Consider the following 19117-nt stretch of genomic DNA (forward strand, 5'->3'; position numbering starts at 1 on the left):
TTAGGGAAATTTAAGTAAAACCATAATGAGATACCTCTATAAACTCAGTAGAATAACATTAGTAAGACTAACCATAATGTTAGTATGGTGGCACATAACTGTAAGTAATCCCAAGAATCAAGAGGCTGAGTCAGGAGTATTGTGAGTTGGAGGCCAGCCTAGGATAGTATTAAAACTGTCTCAGAACACACAACCTCAAATAAATACATAAATAAATACTGATCATATAACCTTGTCAAATGTTGGTGAGAATGTGGAGCAACTAGAACGCTCATATATTGTTAACTGGAGTATAAAAAGGCACAATCATATTGGTATACCATTTCATAGGTTCTTAAGGATTCAACATGTACTTACATACCACTCCCAGTGTTTACCCTACAGACATGAAAACATTTGTAGACAATATTGTACACAGATGTTCACAGCAGATTTCCTGGTAACTCAGATGTTTTCCACTGGTAAATGGACAAGCAAACTTCAACACACACATACAACTGAATTGTGTTCAGCAATAAAAAGGATCAAACTCTCCTTTCCTACACAACACATGTGAGCAACTATATTGATGGATTTCAAAAGTAAAGAAAGATTAATATACCATATTCATAGCATAATAATTCTGAAAATTGTGTAACAGCATGTAATATTTTACTAAAAAGATAATAAAATCATAAGGAACATAGAGGACAAACCCCAAATAATTCTTCAAAATTGTTAAGGTCACAGAAATAAAGAATCTGTCATGGATTAGAGGGAACTAAAGGAATACAATGGCAAAATGCATTGTGGATTCTTGGTTTGGGGTAGAAAAGTAGACTAACAGGAAGATTGATGGAAGTTGAAAATGGTCTGTAGATCAATTCATGGTATTGTACCAATATCAGTTCATGATTTTGATTATGTCACTATGGTCATTCAAGATGTTAACATTAGGGGAAAGTAAATGAAGGACCTTTGGGAATTCTCTGTACTACCTGTAGCTTTTCCATAAACCTGAAACTATTTTAGGTAAAGCTTTCTGACTTTGTATGTGAACAGTAAGCTGTGGCATGATAACTTGTGGCTGTGCATTAAGAGGTTGCTGACAATTGAGGACTCACACAGCATATTTATACTGGGGAAAGGTATGGACAGCAGGAGCAGCTGCAACAAGATGTGAACCCATTGTCTGTGTTGATGTGTTAGCAACACACTGTGTTGCATGACTTGTGGAACCTGTAAGGAAACTGGCCTCATAATACTAAATGGTAGTCTAGGAGCAGATGAGCAGATAGCACTGCATATTTTGGAATGCATGAGGTCTGGCTCTCTGAGCAGTCCAGTAAGAACTTGGTTTTATTTCAAAATAGTTCCTAAAAACTGAATTTTTGTAGGAAATTATACTTTAAGATGATTAGAAATTACTATGTGTGTGTTTCTCAAACAGTGACTCAGAGAGCCTGGTGTTTCTTCAAAGGACCCGAAGTAAGGAAACAGTAAGCCTGAGAAGCGCCATCCTCACCTCCCTTCCATCCTCTACCTTACATGATGCTTTGCCCATGTTCCATTCCAACCTGTTAGCTACACATGGACACATGCATTGATTTTGCTTATGGTTTCACTATAAAGGAGAAAAATTATCATTAATAACTCTTTAAAATTTCCATAGGATGATTATTTCTTTGATTTATTTATTTTATGTATATGAATGTTTTGCCTGCATGCATATAAGTGCACCCATGTTGTGCAGTGCCGGCAGAGGTCAGAAGAGGGTGTCAGATCACCTGGAACTGTAGTTACAGATGATGGATGCTGGGAACTGAACCTGGGTTCTCTGCAAGAACATCCAGTGCTCTTAACTGCTGAGCCATCTCTCCAGCTCAAGAAACATATTTCAAAACATTCAATTTTGGTCTAACTTTCAGAAACTCATCACTGATAAAATGGAAGGAGAGGGGGGAAGTGGTTTTATAGATGGTTGCTGATCTGGAAGTGTTGAGCTCAGAAGATAGGCACAAGCTGGAAAGTGAATTAATAATTAATTCTCTAGGGGAGAACCCTGATTTATAGAATTTGCCAATTTCCACTGTGTAAATACCAACATTGTGGCTGATTTTAGGTTTCTACCATCATGAACAATTTGGACAGAGAGGAACACAATGGACTCATGTGAACCAGTCCAAACCACCTCTAGCATCCCACTGTTTAGATATAAGGAATTATCATGGTTTGGGGACAGGGTTGGGTGATTGAGGTAGTGACTCCCATAAATAGTTGGAGGTGGAAAAGGCCTTGAAAGCTACAGATGAAGATGACCCTGGAAGAAAAACAAAGTGTGCTCTCAGGAAAAGTGTGAGTTGCAGATTTTGCATCATCCAAGAACTCAAGCCCCACATGGAATGACTCCAAAGACAGTACTGTGGACAAGTCTGAACGGCTAGTACACCTCACTGGCAGCATATGACAGAAGTCCAAGGGGGCAGTCAGATAACAGAGAACATGCATCGTAGGCCACCAGAAATGAAGACTTACAAAAATGGGTTTTAAGAAGGATACACCTTCCACTCTCAGAGCCACATTCACAGAGATAATTATTTCTCATATTTTCTCATTAGATTTCTTTTTCTGTAACTTTGAGTTTCGAGGCCAATAAAGATATAGCACATGCTCTCTGTGCAGTGAGAAGAAAATACCACTCAGAGGTTGGATTATATTAAACCAGATGCTGAATCTTGTACAAAGGTGTCCAAAACAGGTGTCATAAAGTTTATACAAACTTACTTATAGAATTGAATGAAATCTGCATTGTTTGAGCTGTTAAGTGGTAAAATTGCCTTAAAAAGCATACTGGCCACTACAGCAACATTTTAGTACTCTAGCTAAATACAATGCCTTCTTCTCAATTTGACATCATTATTTGGGGTTTTCCAGAAGAAAGCCCATACTTATTAAATTACTTAACTCAGTGTTGAAATTATTTAGCTGACTCTGTCTTCTCTACCAGCTTGGATGATGGGTTGGGAGAGAAGGCAATTTAATAAGACAAACTGATTATTAACACTGTGAACAATTTTCCCACTAGAATACTTTGTTAGCAAGAAAGGAATTTTATTCCTTTGTTTTCCTTATGCCTAAAGCACACTGGGAAAGATACAAGTAACAGGCAATTTTCACTTTTGGCAGTGCTGGGGATCAAACCGGGGACCTCTTGCATGCTAGACAAACATTCTGTCACTGAATTTTTGGTGTTACTAATCACCAATGTGACAGTATTAGGAGATAGGGTTTTCAGGGAGTGATTGGGTAGTAAAGGAGAATCCCTCAAGAATGGGACTAATACCATCATAAAAACGCCCCCAGAAAGCTGCCTTGCCCTTTCTATCCTGAGAGAACATACCAGATACATTAGCTATGTACCAGAAAGCCCTCATCAGACACTGACTCTGATGATGCCTTAATCTTGAACTTTCTGCTTCTGCAACTAAGAAATAAATTTCTGTTGTTTATAAGATACCAGTCTAAATTATTTTGTTACAGCAGCATGAACAGGCTAAGCCACACGTTGAGTCTTTTTTTTTGCATATTTCTAGGCATACTAGCACCTGTTGACCAGGGCTGTTGAAACCCTTGGTGAAGAATTATTCATCACATAGGGGAGAAAGATGCTTTAAAACCCAGAGTAGTTCATGATCCTCTTCCAATCATTCACAAGATGACTTCTGGAGGTTTCTTCCCCCAAACATAAAATAAGGGAGCTTGTTTTAATGATATCTTGTCCTATACTGTCTTCTGTAGTTTATAAATGAGAGGCTGAGGTCCACTGAAGAAGACTTGATATTCCCAAGGGGATGGAGCAAGTTATTGGTACTATTATAATAGAAACAAGTTTCCTTCTAACCCTAGACCAGTAAAACTTACAGTTCTGCCTAGAGTAATTTTGGGATCATCTATTGTCCTTGGTTAGCCATCCAACTATTTTTCTTTCTCCTTGTTGAGAATAACATGGAGGAATAAATATGGCTATTCTTGAAATACAAATTCGATAGACTGGAGGTGATGATAGAATTTTTCATCCATCAATTCTTCTTGGTTTTACTTTCTTTTATTTAAGAAATTAAAATCACCCCCAGAGTCTCTGAAATAATCTGCTTTTGCTTCCACCAAGGAGCTTCATCAGGATTTCAGGACATTCATTGCTATTCGATGTCATTTTTGGACGGTGACTTAGTTATGAGTAGCAAGTAACAGGTTCTTCTCATGAGTTTCTGAGATGAAGAATAAATATGAGTTTTACAGTTTTTCTCAGGAATGCCGTTCTTTCAAGGGGCTATATTAATGCTGTAGGTTGCTGAGGTGATGGCTAACTCAAAGTCAGTTTTACAAAACTGCAAAGAATTAAAAGAACCCACTCCTTCATCTAATAGAAACAAACCCAAGAATAAGAGAGTAAGTTTCAGCAGAACTGGTCAGGGCGGCTGCAAGCCCTCCCAAGTAAGGCAAGGGCTCTTTGCTGCTCTCCCAACCTCCCACCCAGCTCAGCAGATGGCTTTGTCACTGCGGCTGGCTGCAGTCCTCGCTCGTCTTCTTTCTCTGCTGGACTTCCTACTCCTTTCACCACTTATGCTACCATCAGAGCACCCAGAAGTGCAGACACACTCAGTATTTACTAACCCTATTTCATTTCCACCCCTGGTGCCCTGAGGGCCCATGATATGTTATCCTGGGTGAGGGAAAAGAAGAGAAGAAACAACTACTATTTGAGAATTTCCTGCTGCATGTCAGGTGCTCCATTAGAAGCCTGGATCCATTAGATTCCTGTTTAGACTTAAAAATCACCCCTTGAAATGGACGTCATCGGCAAGCGCTGCTGAAAACATGGAGAAATTGAGACTTTCTGATTTGATGCAACTTGACTAGACACCCCCCCACTGCCAGAAAATGAATTCTCAGCCTAATGTGACTTCTAGTATCATGGTATTCTCTCCCATCTCTCCCCCTTTCCCCCAAACTCTACCAGAAGCACTTTTAGAACAAGACCATCAAACATACATAAAACATATACAACTTGACATTTTCTTACTTTGGACTTGCCACTTGAAATAGGTTCAGGGTTACTGTCCTGGGTAATGGAGAGATAACACCCAGTATTCTGTGTCTTGGTTTTCTTTCAGATTGCATTGCTGTCATTGAATCCATTCTTCGTACTTTGCATTCAATGCCTCAGAGTCACTTTCTGTGTTTTCTGATTTTCTCCTCTTAAACCCCACTGCCCTACACTGAGAATCTTCTGCTCTTCTCAGACCATCCAGCCTACCGCTGTGCATCTCTGATACTCTACCCAAAGGCACACAGGCTACATTTCTGAAAACATTTGCACAAAGACATGTATTTTTCAATGTATCCTCATTCTTAGATGCTGCCTTTGACTTCATAACGTCACAAGGCTTGAAGTCCTGGATCATAGTTAGCTGACATGGGCTGCATTGGGGCTACCAAAGCAACCAGAATGCTTATATTGGCAATAGTTTTACACATCCGGCCAATCTGTTAGTATTTACTGAGCACCATGATGCAAAGGACATTCTGAGGGGTGGTAAGCTCTGAAGACCTGGACAATTTGATGGTGGAATGAAGTCACATCAGCAAAATGGGTTCAATGGTTCCCCCCCCAGGAGGGTATACAGACAGCAGTAGGACAGGGATGGGTTATCCTACAGAGACACCAAGAGTAGTAGGGCTCTAGGTAGAGATCTTGGGATGTGGGAGGAGAGGAACTCACTTGGTCTCTCCCTGTGCTAGAGGCAGGGACTTGGTAAAGAACAGGCTCACCTTCCTATCTGGCTGAAGCTGGAAAACAGGTTGGCCTTGACTGGTTTTCTTAGGAGAGGACTATTCCCAGGAGTGAACTAATGATAAGATTTAGAAAAAGATAAAAGTTTCCCTAAAGGCAGATCTTAAAGGAAATTGAAATCTCTTAGGTGAGAGGTAACTAAATTGAAAATAGTTTCCAGGCAAATACAAGGAAACGATGAACTTTTCGCACAGTCAGCAGAAGGCAGCATCCAAGATTTTGCTTTGATTTTTAAAATAATGTTTTGGTTTTGGAACTATTTTGATATATTTTGATCCTTAGGAACAGATCTGGCAGCTGGGATCAGCTTTCTTGGTCCTCTGGGGGAGTGAAGGGAAGTAGGGTGTAATGAAGGGGCCCCTGGAAACTGACTCTAGGGCTCAGGAGGAGGAAGGTTAGGAGCCATTTCCACTGGGAGGGATGAGCAGAAGAGTCTGTGGGGGAGTGCATCATTCTCAGAAACCAAAGGAAGACCCTTCTCCAGGCTAAAGAAGGGAGGTGTGTATTCTCTAGAGGAGGCTGGGAAGAAGCCAGAAGACTCAGGGTAAGTTACAGCAACTCCACCAAAGAATTAATTTGTCTGTGCCCACCATGAATGCAACAACAGGTCATATGTGTATGGGACAGGGAGCAGGAGTGAGGATTAATTTAAAAATAAATACCATTTCTGATTTAATTTCCACAGGTTTCAATATACTTATCATTGACCTTTTTGGCTTTTCCAGTTCTTCCTCCACAAGGGTTGAGATTCATCCTGTCTCAAGCACCTCCATAGCCTTACTGCAGTAGACCTTATTGGTATTAATATCTACTGCGCTTTGTGTTAGCTATTTTTTCTTCATTGCTGTGGCAAATCACTTGACAAAATAACTTAATGGAGGAAAATGTCAAACACAAGAGTCAGTGTGGTGCTCTTTGAGAGGCCGTGGAATCATGCCTGACTGGCAGAGGGGGATCACTGGGGATGGACTTGGAAGGGTATATTTGCTTCTAGTTTCATTCCAAAATGAATGAACAGCTTCCAAGTCTGACAACCATTGGAGGAGCTCTCTTAAGCTCCTGCTACCACAGAGCTACTCCACCATGTGAACTGAAATCCCCCAGAAGCATGAGCTTCTAGAAGGAAGTCTTCCCTCCACTAAGTTGTTCTGTCAGGTGTTTTGTCATAGCAATGTCTGCTAAAATATGGCTGTGGAGGTGGTCTGAGGTAGGATGAATGGCAAGACCCTTGATCTCTACATCCTCCCCTCTTAGACTATTGGAGCTGATGCTCTGACTTCAACAATCCTTCCACCCTAAAGCACCTCCATTTGAAAACCATGAGAGGAAAGGCTAGCTTTGCTAAATGGAAAGATGGAGGGGGCGGGCAGTCAGGAAGCTGTGAAGGCAGTGCCCTGTCCTTGAGCTGACTCCTCTGAACTCTTCTTTGAGAAAAATACACCTCTGTCGAGATGAGGCCACTATTAGTTGGAGTTTCAGTTCTCTACAGCCTGAGAGAACTCTGAGGACGAGTCTGTCTGCTCAGCACTGTGTGTCCTCTTTCCTCCCTATTCTTGCTTGCGCTTAGATCTCATAACCCACTTGCAGCTACTTTACTTTCTAATCCCCACCTCAGCCTCATCTGCTCCTAATTACTACCTCGTCTTAATTTTTAATATTGTTCCTTAATTGGTCACAGCTATCAAGACATTTCCTCTCTCAATTACACATAGGGGTTCTTTTCCTCCCTTGGTACAATAGAAGAGTTCAGCAGAACATGAACTGAAGGACTGGAGTTAAGTCTTAAAGACAAAAAGACATTATATTGATCCCAAACCTAATTATAATATTATTAGTGCTAATGTTGAAATTGAAATAAAAAACAAAAATGCAATTCCATTTTCCTTGTGTACAGGAACTTCTTCACACACCTCCATCTGCACACACACAAGCTCCATCTTCACACACCACCTGCAGTAACACACAAGCTCCACCTTCACACCCCCCATCTTCACACACGCGCGCGCACACACACACACACACACACACGCACACAAAGCTCCCTCTTCACACCCCCGTCTGCAGACACACACAATTTCCCTCTTCACACCCCCATCTGCAGACACACAAGCTCCCTCTTCACACCCCCATCTGCAGACACACAAGCTCCATCTTTATACCCCCATCTGCAAATACACACAAGCTCCCTCTTTCTCGTTTGTGATTTTGTTGCTAGATGCAGTCAAGAAGGAAATTCTTTAAATCCTTTAAAAACTACTGCCTTGTTGAGCCGGATGTGGTGGTACACACCTTCAATCCCATCACTCAGGAGGCAGAGGCAGGCAGAATCTTTGTGAGTTTGAGGCCAGCTAGGGCTACTAGGAGATCCGTCTCAGAAAACCAAAACCAACCAACAAACTAAACAGAAAATCCCCCAAACAAAAGAACAAAAACCTGCCACCTTGTGTTCTCCCAGAGGGCCTCAGAAATGTCAAGATCTGTAGGGCAACAAAATTTAGCTTAAAGATACTTAGTTTGTTGCATAGAGTCTCAAACGACTATGGGCAGAACAAATGCTTTTCTTCTACATTATTTTATCTGTTGCCTATTTATGTATTTAGAGACAGAGTCTTGCTCTGTAGCTCTGGCTGGCTTGCTAATTACAATGTAGCCCAAGCTAGCCTCAAACTCATGTCAACCCTCATGTTTCAGCTTCCAAGTCCAGGGATTACAGGTATATGTGCATCACAATGCACAGCTTATCTGTTCCTTTAAAAGGACAAAAAAGGAGGTAAACGATGTAGAAATATTTGGTAGGAAAGATAGGAAATTTCTCTAATTCATGGGTTTCAGAAAGTTTTCAAGACCACGTTCAGTAACTGCTGTCTTAGTGATTCAAAAGTTTATTTGTACTCCAAACACACCTTTCCTTGCTAAGTAGGACAAACAATTGTGAACAAAAGCACAAGATATCTTAAAGAAAGTATCTTGAGGTTTTTCGTATTTACAAATGAATGTCATGGATGTGAAGCCATCTGTCTGTCACATCTGTCACCCCATTGATTGACAAAGTTGATTTGACTATCTGGCTGGCTAGGTGGGTGTCCCTTTCCTCACTGCTCCATGTGCATCCCTGCTGAAACTGCATGCTTGGTTGAAGAAGACAATGTTCCCCAGTAACAGAGGACAGACAAGGGTATACAAGGAGTTGTGCTCTCCTGTGAAAACCTCCAAACAAGCTCTCAAACAAATGACACAATTCAAACTTGGCATTCCAGAAAGTTGTACATTTTTTTCTCATGTTTCTCTCTCTCTCTCTCTCTCTCTCTCTCTCTCTCTCTCTCTCCCCCCCCCCACTTTGCTCGTTTTACGTGTGTGCAGATGCCCATGGAGGCCAGAAATCTACGTTGGGTGGCTTTCTCTATTGCTCTCCACCTTATTATTTTTTTCCATGTGGTAACATCTTTATCTCCCAAGCTGTGAGTTTTCCAAATGGGCAACTTGACTCCCCTTTTTAATTGGGACAAATGGAGAAGGCTTCTATAATGATAGGCACTAAAAATACTGAATGGCCACAGTATATCACAGTATATTTGAGTTAGAGAAAGAGAGAGAGAGAGAGAGAGAGAGAGAGAGAGAGAGAGAGACAGAGAGAGAGACAGAGAGAGACAGAGACAGAGAGACAGAGAGACAGAGAGAGACACAGAGAGAGAGACAGAGAAAGAGAAAGAGAAACTAAATGTGGCTTCCATGTACATTAAAGCTGGGCCTCTAAGCATCTGGTCCTGAAAAGTATCTCAGGACATACTGACCACATTATTATTTTTGAGACAGGACCTTTTCACTGAACTTGGAGCTCATCAATTTGACTAAACCAGCAGGTCAGTGAGCTTCAGGGATCTGCCTGTTTCTGTCTCCCCAACATGGGGAGGGGTGGGAAGCAGAAATATTTATCTTCCTCCATCGCTTTATGTGGGTGCTTGGGATTCAAACTCAGATCTTCATGCTTGTGCAGAAAGCATTTAAGCTATCTCTCTGACCCATGTTGTTTTTCAAAATATATATTCAAAAGTGTATATATGTATATATGTGTATATATATAATTGGATTTTTGCAAATCCAATTAAATTGTTGGTCTTGGTATTTTCATAAAATATATTCTGATCATATTTAGGCCCCTCCCTTATCTGTATTCTGCTTTAACACCTCTTGACCAACTTCGTGTATGCTAATACATATGAAATATATACATATATTATTATACATACACATATTATTAGTATATGTAATATAGATTACATATACGCTCTATGTATATCTTGCTAAAATTGTGTCCTCAAGTGTGCTTCTGTGTGGGTCCATACACTGGAGCCTGGTTAATCTACACAGAGTCACATCTTTAACGAAGACAGACTCTTCCCTACCAGCAGCTATCGGTTGCCAATAGTTCCTTAAATAGGATTGGGGTTTCTTATTCGCTTCCTCACTTCTATGCTGGGATTTTTCCTGGCTTGAGCTTTCAAGGGACTTGTGCATGCTGTCACCGCTGCTGTGAATTCAGGAGTTACTGCTAAATTGCCTCAAAAACTCTGTTTCCTTATGGTCATCCACCATCTCTGGTTCTTAGAATCTTTCTGCCCCGTCTTTACAATGATCCCTGAGCCTTGGGAGGTAGAAGTTTGATCTAGGTGTCCTATTCAGGGATAAGCATTCTGTAGCCTTTTATTCTCTGCATACTGCCCAGTTGTGGATCTCTGTATTTTATGCTGCATAAGGAAGCTTCTCTGGTGAGAGTTGAGAGATGCATTAATCTATGGGGATGACAATAAGTCAGTTTAATACTATAGCTATTTATCAGAACAATAGTATTAGACTCTTCCTTATGACCTGTAACCTGTTTAGCCTCAGGTTCCTAGGCCTGATATCAGTGTCAGGTATGGACTCCACTTTACAAAGCAAACCTTAAACCCAATTAGAAAGTGATTGGTTACTCCTATAATATTTGTGCCATGATTGCACCAGTGGGCATATCTTGCCAGGCCAGTTGTTGTTGTAGCTTTCAGGCTTCACAACTGGGTAAGGTTAGTGATTAGTTTTCTCTTCTGGTAGCACGCCTATCACATTTCCAGCATTATTAAAACTAAACAGTGGAGAAGAGGCTTTGAAACCAGCACCAGAGTATTTCTCCTTGTTTGTTCTACAGCTCATGTACATAGTGTCTTCAGCAATAGGGTCTTACTGTGAAGTTCTGATGGGTAACTAAGAACAGGGGCAACAGCAGTATTGTTTGAGGGTCTATGGGTGCCCTGGCCAATGGCTTCAGAAGAAGTCCATTCCTAGCATTGGGCTTTTACTTTGCTAGCCTATTGTGTCTAATAGGGGCAATGTCTCGCTGCTGTAGTGTAACACTTTTAATCTCTTTTTATAGTGCATATGCACATACTTTAAGAATATTTATAGTGATAAGTTTCCATATGGCTTTTTCTAAAGGTCTTTAGTGTTGGTTTTCCCACCCCACTCCCCACCTCATTTAACCCTTCCTACTCTATTATTCTCCTTTCCCACTTTATATCACTTCATAACCTTCCCCTGTTCAATGCTATTTATTAGTTTCTTGACCTCTTTCAGTTTTTCCAATTGAAACATGCATATCTAATATTCCAAAACTAGCATCCAGCTCTGAGAGAGAACATGTGACATTTGTCTTTTTGAATTGGAGTTATCTCACTCGGGGTAATTGTTTTCAGTTTTATCCATTTATCTCTGAATTTCATAATTTTGTCTTTTAAAGAGCTGAATAATATTCCATCATGTAAACGTATCATAATTTCACTATCCATTCATTACTGGATGGACATCTAGATTGTTTTCAATTTCTGGCTATTATGATAAGAACAGCAATGAACATGGATAAGCAGGAATTTCTGTAGTAGGGTAGAGAGTCTTTTGGGTATATACCCAAGAATGGTATGGCTGGATCATACGGTAGATTGATTTCTAGCTTTTTGAGGAATCTTCATAATGATTTCCATAGTGGCTGTATTAGTTTGCATCCCACAGCAGTGGATAAGTATGGAACGCAGATTTTGATGGTTTGTCTCATATCATTTGAAATAACCTCAGTTACTTAACTCCTCAATAACAAGGAATGGAAATGTAAAATGTATTTTCAGGAGTCAAACGCTTTGAGGTTGGGCTGGGGAAATGGTCCAGTGGGTAAAGTACTTTCCATGCAAGCATGAGGATCTGAGTTCAAGTTCCCAGAACCCATGAAGCCCTGGGTATGATAACACACATGTACAAGCCCAGCACAGCTACAGTATGACAGAAGGTGAAGACAGGAGAATCCTCAGAAGCTGGCAGGCGAGCTAGCCTTGGGCAAGCAGTGGTGAACAAGAGAGATCATGTCTCAAGGTGGAAAGTGAAGACTGACCCCCACATGTGCAACATGGCATATATGCCTACCCCCTCACAGATCATATACATGTACACATCACACAGACACACAGACACAGACACACACACACACACACACACACACACACACACATACACAAACACACACGATTTTTAAAAACGCTTTGAAGTTGAATTCAGTAAATATACTGGACAGTTAAATTATATGTAATACATCTGTAGATGCTTTTGAAAATCATGTCTGTCTTCTGGTCATAACTGAGGTATTGGTTCTGCTATGTCAGCTTTTAACATAAGATAACAATATACCACATATGGATGGATTCATTCTGGATGGTTTCCCTAAAAGAGGTGGAGACTTATTTAGCTATCCAACAAGGTCTGGTGCTTCCTTAATCATGGAATAAATATCTCAGTGATATTTACTCAGATGCATGAAAGATGTTCTAGTATCCCTTGCAGTTAAGGGTCATGATGTGACTGAGTTCTAATCAATCCAATGTGAACTGGCAGAGGTGATGGGTTCCATTCTCAGGCTTTCAGATCATACGCTTGCATGTTTTACACCTGCTAACTGTCTATAAAGACTCAGAAAATGCTTAAAAGTGCTATGGGAATGAGCTAACCCCACTGCCTTGTCCTTCGACCACTTTCAGAGGAGAAAAGAGTGAAGATAGAAGAGGAATTCTAAAATAACAACCTTAACTGGGCTTTCATTTTTGATGATTCCAGGGGGTGTGGGAGTCAAGGAGGAACCATACCATAGTTCCAATACTTAGTTATTTTGCTAAAGTTTGCAGTGATAGCTACAATGATGCTCTGATTTTGGGATAAACCCAAAGGAGACCACTCTAATTAGACACGGTTCAGAGCTACAGCCAGGGCTGAGGATTATTAGAAATCATGGATCTTTCTCTTACTGGGGTTCTGGGGCATCATCAAATGAACTGCAGTTTCAGCATCTATATCTGTGCTGGGCTCAGGCCAGTGATGGGTAGGGGAGGGGGTTGTTTTTGTCCTGGTCATTCTCCTAGCGGCTGCTGAGCCCATACACCACTTTGCTGGCAAAAAAGAGCAGGGGATATGACAGTGGCTGTGTGGCTGCTGTCACCTGTAAGAGCCTGGTTCATTCAACTTCATTTCAATGCATTCATTTTCTGAGCAGCTTTACTGACATATAGTTACATGCTGTAAAATTTACTCACTGTAAATACAGTTATGGTTTTTTTGTTTTTTTTTTAAATCTTCTTTGAGACAGGATTCCCTGTAGCCCCAGCTGGCCTGGAACTTACTATGTAGACCAGATTGGCCTCTGTCTCACAGAGATCCACCTACCTCTCCCTTCCAAGTGCTGGGACAAAAGGTGTGTGCTACCACACCTGGCTATATAGTTATGATTCTTAACAAATTGATACAACTATGACCATAGTACAATTTGAGAATGTATCCATTAATTCCCCATGTTTCTTCATATCTATTTGCAACCAACCCTCACTGCTAGCTCCACTTTCCAGTAACCACTGAACCCTTTTCTCTCATTACTTTGCCTTTTCTAGAAATTTTCTGTCACTGGAGTCATGTGGATCTCATACTTTGTACTTGGTTTCTTCTACTTATCTCTGTGTTTATGGGGTATCCATGATTAATCTGGCCCTCAGCCATGCCCTAGACATGCAGTGTTGAGTGAAATTGACATGATCCATATCCTCATGGAGAGTAAGGATAATTGGGAGAGAGATGCCAATCAAACAATCTTACAAAAAGTGTGATATTACTCACCGTGATAATAATTACCACAGGAAAGGCACAGAATGCTACCTGCTCATAACAACAAAGGAAGTGATTTGACTGCAGTGGTCAGAGGTAACTCCTCAGAGTATCAGAAGAGATGGAAGAAGGGCAGAGGTGTTGATACTCAATTTGAGGCACAGTAGGTGAGTGGAAAGGAAAGGGATGGTTGGGGGGAGTCCTCAACCTGATCACCTGGCAAACTTTGGAGTGTGACTGTACCAGAGTTGATCTACCTGGAGGTAAGGCAACTGCAGTGGACCAGGCAAAAGCCCATAGGGTATGGGTAACAGAGGCAGGAAAGAGACAGGGTTGAGGACCACTTGTCTCTCACACTATCACATGCGTACATGTCTCCTAGAGATCTTGCTAAAGTGCATGGTGGAGGCTGACATTCTATATTCCATTTAGCACCAGAGTAATATCCATACCAGTGGTCCACGAACCATACTCCAAGACGCGAATACTGAGAAAACCTGCTGGCAGACTAAGCAAGACAGACATTAACATTACAGGTATTACCCAGGCTTCCAGGCTCTGTGACTGCAGGGTAACTCCAATTTCAAAGCAAGGAGAAGCTGTAAAAGGACCAGGCTAGGAAGCATAGGACTTACACTGTGTGACTATGACACAGAGAATCAGACAATTGCCAAGTTGCAAAGTACCTTAAAAATGACTAGTCTGACTAGTTGGGTGGTGCATGCCTATAATCCCAGCACTCAGGAAGCTAGTGAGTTTGGAGCCAGCCTGGGTTACAAAGCAAGAGAGTGTCTTAATAAAACTCTAAAAGTAAAATAAATTAAAAACTCACTAGTCTGGCATTTCAGAAAATGAAGGCAGAGCTTTCAAACTATGATCACTCATTCTCAACATTCCACGAAGCTACCTTGATGGGTGGGTAGGGTAGAGGTGAGGAGTGGTGAGGTGTGGAGAGCAGGTCTCTTGTTCTTCTGGCTCAGATCTGTTTGCTGCAATGATGAGTCTTGGTTTATAATCTGTTGCTTCCAAACAACAACAGCAACATGACAGGAAGTACTGAAGGGGTGGAAAGCATTCCACAATCAGCCAACTTGCATCAGTGACTGAAAATGAATCCTCTACAACTCATTGTCTCCTACATGACCCTGAAAAGGTATATGCCTTCAAACTCATTGCCCTTGGCCCAGAACTGCAGATATACGGCATGATATCCTCCAGTGGGAGCCAGGGAGCCTTGCAAATATACCAGGAGATGGGGGAAGGTTGCCATAGCAGAAGCAGGACCCAGACCCCTCCACCCCCACCCTGTCTCAGGGAGACCTGCTAATAGCATTCCCTTTTCAGGGCCTAGGGAGTGTGGCTGACCTAGTTGTTTGATTCCTTTCAACTCCACATGGGAGCAAGAGTCAGAAAAAAAGCAGTCGTTTTATCTGGTCTTAATTAAACAAGATCTGCGTAGGGGAGAGTGACTCTGTACAAGTGTGGAAGAGAGGCCAGCTGGCTCCAGGGGGAGCGCCTCTGAAGAGGAGCCCTGCGGAGGCCAGGAGCTGAGCACTCACTTATCCACATGGACATTAGGAATTCCTTTCTTCCCTAGTTGCATTTGTTCACATGAGCCGTCTGAACTACTTGCTAAGTGGGATCTGCTCCTACAGAGCTCTCTCTCATGTATCCTCTCTCTATCTACATCATACGCATCTTGAGTTAAAAGCTGCTGCTTGTATTTATCATACATATTTCCCACTTTTTCCTCACCCCTTGGAGTCTAGTAAGCAGTCAAAGCCAAACAACAGATCTGCATTTTTAAAAATCCCATGTCATCTTTCTTCCACCAGATCTTTCGATGTGCCCATGGAGTTTTAATCTTCCTTATTGTGGACCTGGGGCTAAGGCACCACATCTCATGCTTCCATTTTCCTGCTAATCCTCCTTATTAGCTCCCACAAGGAAGTGAATCTGGGTAGAGTTCAAGTGCACAGTGCTTCCTTGTAATGAGTCTCACTGTAACTTTCTGTTTCAGGTCCATTCGGCTGACTATGCCATCTTGGATCTGGTAGGGAGAGAGATGGAAACAACTTCCTGGCCTTAGGCATATAAATCTAGCTTTTAACAACATTTTGCGTCGATGTACATCAGATGTATGCCTAATTTCAAAGGGTGCTGTTGTCCTTGTTAGGAAATGCCCCAAACTGGAGGAACAGATGTGGTATTTACCAATCTGTCTTCTCACTACCTTTAACCCTATGAATTTTATCCTGGCACAAGAATGATGCCTCTCAGAAAGCCCCCCCCTTCCCTGCAAATAAGACTGATGCCACTCAGAGACCCCTCCAACCCCCTTCCTCGTAAAAGCATTGGAATTTCAGCAGATTCTTTTGTGATTCTTTCATTTTTCCTTTCAAGCTGTCTGCTGATGATACTGCTATGCTACACCAGAAGGTAGACTCTCAGAACTAAGACAGGATGAAAAGCACCTTCTCCCAGTTGGTCTGTTTCTTACCTTTTAAGGGTCTCTATGGGGCCAAATGCAAGCTGGGGCATCTCAGAAGTTCTCAAGGATGGATTTCTATGATGTTGCCACTTTCCTTTGAAATCACTTTTTTTGGGGAAATTTTTTAAATTGAATTTTTGTGTTTCACACAGACATCGTAATCATCTTTATACCTCCCTCCCCATTGGCACCCTCCCATAGCCCTCTACCTCACTGGAATTCATACATTTTCTCATTTTGTGAAGGCCTGTCATGTCAAGTTAGTGTCCCCAGGCATCCCTCAGTACAAATTCATCCACCAGGGTCTAGTGAGAATATCTACAGTCCCTCCCTTTAAGAAGATCAGCCCTTCCTCACCCAGCACTAGTCAGCTGCCAGTAATTCTTCCACTAAGACTGGAGCTTGTTGCCCATTTCCACAGCTCTGCACTAACACTTTAGGAGCCCTCGGTTTTCCCCTTCTAACAACTTCAAATGTGGCAAATTAGGACCTTAAATGGTGGTTTTGATTTTGGAAAACAGCCCCAAACCCTTTGGAGATGAAATGTGTGGTCCATGTGGGTGGTCAGGCTAGGAAATGCGATTTTCTTGGTTGGAAATGACTGGTTTGGTGATTGCCATAGCATAATGAGTTTGACCTTCTGATGGGACTCAGCAGTACCTGGTCAGGTGAAGAGGTGCGAAGGTGTTCTGGATGATGGCATCATGAGAACAAACATGTGGCCTCTTGGGATAGTGCTTAAAGGCAGCCTAGCTCATTTCAACATGAACTTACTCCAAACAGCTATCAGCTGAACCTAGCAGGGCTAGATTGTGCTGTTGGGAGTTTTGCTAAGCTCTTTGCAAAGAACACATACTACCTTTAGGACACCTGACTTATTAGCAATTCAAGCAGCATCTAGACTGTAAGATGCTATGTTTCATCCCATCACCTTGGTAAAGAGTTCCCATCCATTCAGCCAGGTGGACCACTTCCTCCCTGTGGTCCTACAGTAAATAACTGTCAGACAGCCTCCTGTGTCAGCAGCATTCTGGCTCAATCTGGAGTTTCATTCACCTTTGCATCTCTAGTACTATCATAGGACTTCAATATATACTCACTGAATGAAGGATAGATGGTCTGGAACCCCTAGAGGTGCAAAGCCATGCCCCAGAACCATGACTACTTCCACCTTGTTCATAAAACAGTATTTCAAAGCAGAACTCATACTCTGACAAAAAAGGAGTATGTTCTGTTTCCTTTTATTGTTATAGACCACGTCTCAGAGGGTAACACCTATGTGGGTACAAGACTCCCAATGACAGCATCCTGTTAATGTTGTTTACTAGATGTGGGGACCTGAAGACCATATTTCATCTAACAGAGCTTTTGTTTTTTTAACCCATATAGTGGTGAGGGTAAGAAAAATCATCCCTGGTTCATTTGATCATTAGATCAGGATAATGACAGTAAAAAATTCCATGTACTAAGCACTTCCTTTATCTCAGGCACGGTCCTAAGCGCCTTAAATACAAACATTTCCTTAATTCTTTCTTCAAGACTAGTTTATCTCCATTCTTCAGATGAAGAAAACAAACCTATGGGAATTTAGTAACTTCCCTGGTTTGCCCTATTGTGGAGGACTGGGTAAGACTGAACTTGTTTTAGCTCCCACACTGCCCAACTATGGTCATACAGTGGTATTCTGATGAAGTCCTGTTATTCTCTCCCATAGGCTTATGATCCAGGGCCCCTTTAACCTCCATCCCTTCTCTACTATAGTTTGAATATGGGTAGTGTCCTGGAGAGGATACTATGTAAACAACCTGGTCCACAGGAGAGTGATAATGAGATATGCCATGAATTAAAATCTTTTTGATTTGCTTTTTATTTTAAGTGTATGACTGTTTTGCCTGCATGTATGTAAATATATCATGCGTGTGCAATGCCCACAGAGGCCAGAGAGGACATTAGATCTCTTCAAACTGGAGATACAGACAGTTGTCAACCACCATGTGGATGCTGGGAACTAAACCCGGGTCCTCTGCAAGAGCGGTCAGTGCTTTGAACTGTTGAGCCATCTCTCCAGCCCTGAGATATGGCATGGATTTTAAGATGTGGGCCTTGTGGAAGGTCTTGAAGTCACTGGGGGCTATGCTCATGGGTCCCTGGTCTTTGCTTCCTGGATCATGATAAGATGACATGTGTTCATGCCGTGGTGTGCCAACCTCCCCAGAGGCTTAAAACTATAAGGCCACCCAGTCAAACTTGAATCTTCAGAAGCAGATCTTCTCTTCACTTCCTATGCAGCCTGTCAGGTATTTTGTTATACTAATACAAAGTGACTGACTGATCCAATTCAGTCAATAACCATCTCTTGGGTGCATTTCATGTATTTTTCTTCAGGTATAGCTTGCAACTGGGCTGAACACAAGTATAGTGGCAACAAAGGCATGGCGAATACTGATTTATTGAAACACTTTGCTCATTTGGGGAGTCAACCTTCCTTCTGGGGTGACTATCAGGCTCTAAACTCAGATTTTACCCAAATTCTAATGTTCATTTTGCAGTTTTAAGGAGCAACAACAACAGCAGAAAAAAGGAAATCTTTGCAACCTCAAAGGCAAAGCACTAGTGATTTTCCCTGGAAG

At 41.7% G+C, this 19117-nt stretch overlaps 1 protein-coding gene across 3 annotated transcripts in view; it reads right to left on the reverse strand.

Annotated features, from left to right (window-relative positions):
• Positions 1 to 19117, reverse strand: part of Slc24a3 (solute carrier family 24 member 3) — a 571799-nt gene that overhangs the window by 180236 nt on the left and 372446 nt on the right. The gene's annotated exons all lie outside the window — the stretch shown is intronic.

This window comes from Nannospalax galili, unplaced genomic scaffold, assembly GCF_000622305.1.
Source record: "Nannospalax galili isolate Female #2095 unplaced genomic scaffold, S.galili_v1.0 scaffold510, whole genome shotgun sequence".
NCBI lineage: Eukaryota > Metazoa > Chordata > Mammalia > Rodentia > Spalacidae > Nannospalax > Nannospalax galili.